General features: G+C 40.7%; 1 non-coding gene across 1 annotated transcript; it reads right to left on the reverse strand.

Moving 5' to 3' along the window:
* Positions 1 to 4,557: 4,557 nt before the first annotated feature.
* trnag-gcc (transfer RNA glycine (anticodon GCC)) lies at positions 4,558 to 4,628 on the reverse strand. The gene has a single exon. It is a non-coding gene; the product is annotated as a tRNA-Gly (tRNA).
* Positions 4,629 to 5,729: the final 1,101 nt, after the last annotated feature.

The following is a 5,729-nucleotide window of genomic DNA, read 5'->3' on the forward strand; positions in this document are numbered from 1 at the left end:
CTTCTGACTGCAACTTGCCAAAAACAAATGCTTTAACTCAGAGGCACAAGAGACTGCAGATGCTGGAATCTGGAGCAATAAAGGATCTGCTGAAAGGTCTCAATGGGTCGAGCAGCATCTGTGGGGGGGAATGGAATTGCTGAGGTTTCGGGTTAAAACCCTGCATCAGGACAGAAATCGTCGACAATGCTTTAACTTATTTTCCTCGTCATTACCTTCCCTCATCACTCAACAATTATACTCTCATTCAATAATTGACGTATAATCCACTCAACATGCACAAATATCTGATTATAATTGCTGACTGTTTGCCATCAGTGGTAAAACCAGAGTATGTTGCAAACAAAAAATCATTGTTGCCATCGTTAAGACTTCAAACAGCCCATTGAAGACTTGATTTTTCCTGAAGTCTTGAGGTTTTTAATTTGATATATACTGGACAAAATAGTAGGGTCACTTATTATTGTTTCAGTTGTTTTTTATATGACTTGGTTCCAATGACAATAATAAATGGTTAGTGTCATATTCTCAATGTAAGCATAGGAAGTGTGAGTTGAGCAGTTGAAGTTGTGGCTTGTTTGATTGTTGGGAGTAGTTCTTATTAAGACTGGGAAAATTACTGAGCCCAAATACGAGAGATTGTTGAGGGTGGTGGGGGATTTGGGATTATGTGGGGTGGGAGATGGTGCGAGTAGGGTGGGGTGGAGGTGGTGAGGATATGGGCATTCGGGGAGGAGGTGGAGGTGGGAGTCGGGTTGGGCAAAGTGGAAGGAGTGTGGTGCTTCAATTGCAAGTCAGAGGCTGGGTATCTTACAGCAAGTGCCTCACCTCCAGACACCCCAACACCTTTCCATCATCTGGGCACAAGGCAGGAGACTGGTAGAATACCCTGCACTGCCTGGATGAGTGCAGTGCCAACAGCTCTGAAGAAGCTTGAATTCATCCAGGACAAAGCAGCCTGCTTGACTGAGACCCCATCAAAAACTCCAAACATTCACCAATATATGGTGACTGCAATGTGTATCATTTACAAAAACCACCATAGTTACTCTCCTCGGAAGGGAAGGAGGACGAACATGCGCCAGTCTACGTTGGGGGATTGGTGGTGAAAAAAGTCAGCAGCTTTAAATTCCTGGGTGTTAATATATCAGATGTCCTGTCATGGGCCCAGCACATAGGTGCAACCATAAGGAAAGCACTCCAGCGTATTTACTTTCATAGGAGGTTAAGGAGGTTCAGCTTGTCAATTACAGATGACTTATTGAAAGTATCCTGACTGGTTGCATCATGGTCTGGTACGGCAGTTTGAATGCACAGGAACGTAAACAGCTGCAGATAGCAGTGGACTCTGCCCAATACATCACGGGCACATCCCTCCCCACCATCAGTAGTATATATAGGAGGCGCTGCCTCAAAAAAGAAACATCTATCATCAAAGATCCCCACCATCCAGGCCATGCCATCTTCTCGCAGCTACCATCGGGCAGGAGGTACAGAAGCCTGAAGTCCCACACCACCAGATTCAAGAACACCTTCAACTATTCTGTTCTTGAACTAACCAGCAAAACCCTAATAACTACAGTTTAGCAACACGATGACCATTGATCACTTTGCACTAAAATGGACTTTTTTTTGTTCTATTTGTGTTCTTTCTTGTCAAAATTGTGTATAATTTATGTTTAACTTATGTTTTTCTTATGATGCTATGTGCCTGTGATGCTGCTGCAAGTAAGTTTTTCATTGCACCTGTGCACATATGCACTCGTGCATATGACAATAAATTCGACTTTGACATTGATGTTACTCCGACTGCTCCTCCCAAACCTGTAACCTGATGTGGACGAGGGCAGCAGATACATGGGAACACCACCACTTGCAGATTCCTCTCCAAACTGTACACCAAGCTAACTTAGAAATACATCAGTGATCCTTGCAGTGATTGATACTGGTGTGAATCATGGGACTCCCTCCCCAACAGTACTTTGGGAGTGCCATCACCAGGAGGACTGCAGCAGTCCAAGAAGGCTGCTCATCATCAGCTTCTCAAGAGCAATGAAGGACGGGCAATCAATGGGATGTGCAGCTTCTGAAATTGAATAAAACAAAAATTGAGTATCTGGTCGATATCATAATGCAGTCCGTGAGAGACAAGCTGTAATTTCTTGTTCTTCTCCTAACTGAGTACAGAACAATATCATGCAATGGAAGCAACTTACTGGATAATTGACTTTTGACACGCTAGCGATGACCAAGTTATTGTGTATGTTCTGCACCTAACCTCAGCTGACTTTAAATAAACGTTTGAATATTTTTCTGCACGAGTTGTCCATCTAAGTCTTTCTTAACTGTTGTGATTACCCAAGCTTTACCAGCCATCACACTGGAATGGAATGATCACTTGCAAAACTTAGAACATTGAAGAACAAATGGAGTTAAAGTAATATCATGAAGGAAACATGTTGTTCCAACTTGTAAAGGTTTGGGAACAGTGGGTGTGTAGAGGGCAGATGGGGAAATGGTGAGTATGATGTTCCCAAGCCAATAGGTAAATATGACAGCTGAGCTTCAGAATTGCAATGACATTCTCATTTACCAGGTCTTTTTTTTGACACATGATAATGACAATGTGAAAAGGAGAATGGTTTTGCTTTGTTCTTGATGGCTTTAAGGCAAAACTCATTAAGCAATAACAAGAAGTACATTGTCATATGAGGAATGTGTTTGGGCTGCATGTGGCAGGACTATGCAGCTGGAACAAGGGACATTTTGTTACATCTCCTGAACCCCTTCCTGTCACAGATTTTCACTGTGTACACAATGCATTCCCCTGAGAATTAATTTGTTAGGTTTCTCTTTTCCATCACATGCCCACACTAAGTAATTGATATGGCAGTTGGAATGGTATAATGTTGCAAAGAATGAAAAACACCTTCAGGGATTATCTTGGGGAGGGAATGCATTTGTGTTGCTTCTGTTCAATAGTTCTCATCCTTGTTTTCAAATCTATGGTCTTGCCCCATTTTACCTGCATAATCTCTTCCAATCTGACAGTCCTGTGTTGTTCCAATTCAACCCTCCTGTATGTCAGCAATTTTAAGGATTCCCATACACTTTCAGCTATGTATGCCCCATGTAATCTAATTCCCTCCTGAAGTTCCTCTGTCCCTCTATCTCTCTTCTCTTTTAAGGTGCACCCTAAAACCAAACTCTTTGACCCAGGAACATAGGAACAGATGTGAGTCATTTAGCCTTACAAGCCAGGTCCATTGTTCATTAGGATCCTGGGTGATCTATACTCCAACTTCATACATCTTTGCACTCCTAATACTTTTATTTATCAAAATCTATCTCTGATTAAAATTATCAATCGATCTAGCATCAATAGATATTTTGGAAGAGAATTCTAAATATCTGCTCCACTCTGTATGGAAGTGCTTCCTTACCTCACTATTGAAAGGTCTGGCTCTCGATCTTAAACCATGCCCCCAGTTCTAAGATTCAGAAATAATGTGTTTTGATTTACCCGATCTGTTCTCCCTTGCTATCTTGAAAATTTAACCAAATCATCCACGAATCTTCCATGGGAAGTTCAACATTTGTTTGTGTAATCTCTGCTCGTAATTTATCGTAAGCTTTTTGTCACCTATCCTAATTTCTTTTTCTGTGACACTGTGGCAAATGTTGTTTTGAACAACTACCTGTGATGTGTCCAAGATATTAATGTTAAAAGCATTCTATAAATTTGGATTGTTTTAGTTTTTGCACATTCAATACGAAAGCACTAGTATTTGTACTTCATGAGTTCCACTTTCATCATAGCTCTTGTGTTCATCTTAGGGCACTTCATTGATGGGGGAAATTAAGACCTTAGGATGTAGAGAAGATTTATCAGAGTGGTTCCAGGTTTGTTAGGCATGACAGAAACTGTATTTGTTCTCCTGAGCGCAGTAAACATTGAGGAAAGATTGCACATACTGGCTTTGAATTCCTGTGGAAGATTACTTGATTAAAGTTTTCAAGATATTACGGGAGAACTGGTAGAATGGATAACACAAACAATTTCTGCTGATTGAGGAATCTAGGATTTGCAGCAGTCTCCAGTTTTGAGGCAGGCCTTTCAGCAGGGAAGTTAGGAAGCACTTCTATACACAGAAGATGGTAGAAATTTGGAATTTGCTCAATCAATTGATAATTTTAAATCAGAGATTTATAATATAATAAAATTGATCATTTTAAATCAAAGTGCAAACAGTTTAAGATATCTTTATTAGTCATATGTACATTGAAACACACAGTGAAATGCATCTTTTGCATAGATTGTTCTGGGGGCAGCCTGCAAGTGTCGCCACACTTCTGGCGCTAACATAGCATGCCCACAACTTCCTAACCCGTACGTCTTTGGAATATGGGAGGAAACCAGAGCACCTGGAGGGAACCAATGCGGACACGGGGAGAATGTATAAACTTCTTACAGACAGCGGCCTGAATTGAACCTGGATTGCTGGCACTGTAATAGCATTATGCTAACCGCTACACTACTGTGCCTAAAGATGTGATTGCATTGGCCGGGAATTGAACCCGGGCCTCCCGCGTGGCAGGCAAGAATTCTACCACTGAACCACCAATGCAAGTTATAATCCGTAAAAATAGCATGATTTGTTTAGAATAGGTAGGTGTCATAAATCATGAGATTGGACTCGATCTTATCCAGTCTGATCAATGTGTGACTTCAGTCCCACACTGAAGTGGTTGACTTTTAACTGATCATTCAACTGGTCTATCAACTCACTCAAGAAAGCCTACCGCATCTTCATCGGGCAATTAGTGTTAGATAATAAATACTGGCCTTAGAAGGAATGTCAACATCAAAAGAAAAAGGTGTTGACCCCAATGGAAGTTCTTGCCTGCAAGGATTCATTTTTTGATGGTCTCCTTAATGATCTCCCTTCATCCACCAAATTAGCCTAGAATTTTACGACCTTCATCATATCTTGCACAAATTCCTACACATCCATCGGAAAGCCAATACCTGGTCCAATGCTCCAATTACAAGGTTCCCTTTCACCGACTCCCGACACCTGCACTTTCCTGTTCATCCATGGTCTCCTTCACAGTTTCTGAGCAATCAGGTAGTTAATTACGCTTTATAAATTCAGGTCCGTCACCAAAAACTAAGGGGGAATTAGATGGGTGCTTGAAAAATAGAAAGGTTAATGTGTGAGGAACTTTGCCATGATGACTCATGGAGAATACTTGGTTCCCTGCTGTAATGTTCTGTTCCATCAGATCCAGGGAACATTATTAAAAACACTTACTGATCATTCATTTGTTTTTGTAGTTGCCTTGAGACTATAAACATGGTGCCTTTGATTGTATCTTACAAGCCTCACCCTAAAATTTGAAATCCCATTTAAAATTAGCTTTCCTTCTTCCTAATGGTTTCTTTGTAACTCATATAAAGAGCACTTTAGTAAGGAGGTACATATTAAATATTTTGTCTGTAAACTATTGAGCCATAAATAGTTCAGATTGTAATATTTGCATATGAATTGCACTATATCAAGTCACAACTTTTTAAGGTGTATCACACAATGAAATGGCTGTAACTCATTCTGAACAATCTATGTTCCACAAGCAAAAGTGAAGCGAATCTGTCTCTTCATAGAATTACATTGAATGTACAGCAGAGAAACAGACCATTCAACCAGAATGATCCACGCTGGTGCCCT

This window comes from Pristis pectinata, chromosome 22, assembly GCF_009764475.1.
Source record: "Pristis pectinata isolate sPriPec2 chromosome 22, sPriPec2.1.pri, whole genome shotgun sequence".
Classification (NCBI taxonomy): domain Eukaryota; kingdom Metazoa; phylum Chordata; class Chondrichthyes; order Rhinopristiformes; family Pristidae; genus Pristis; species Pristis pectinata.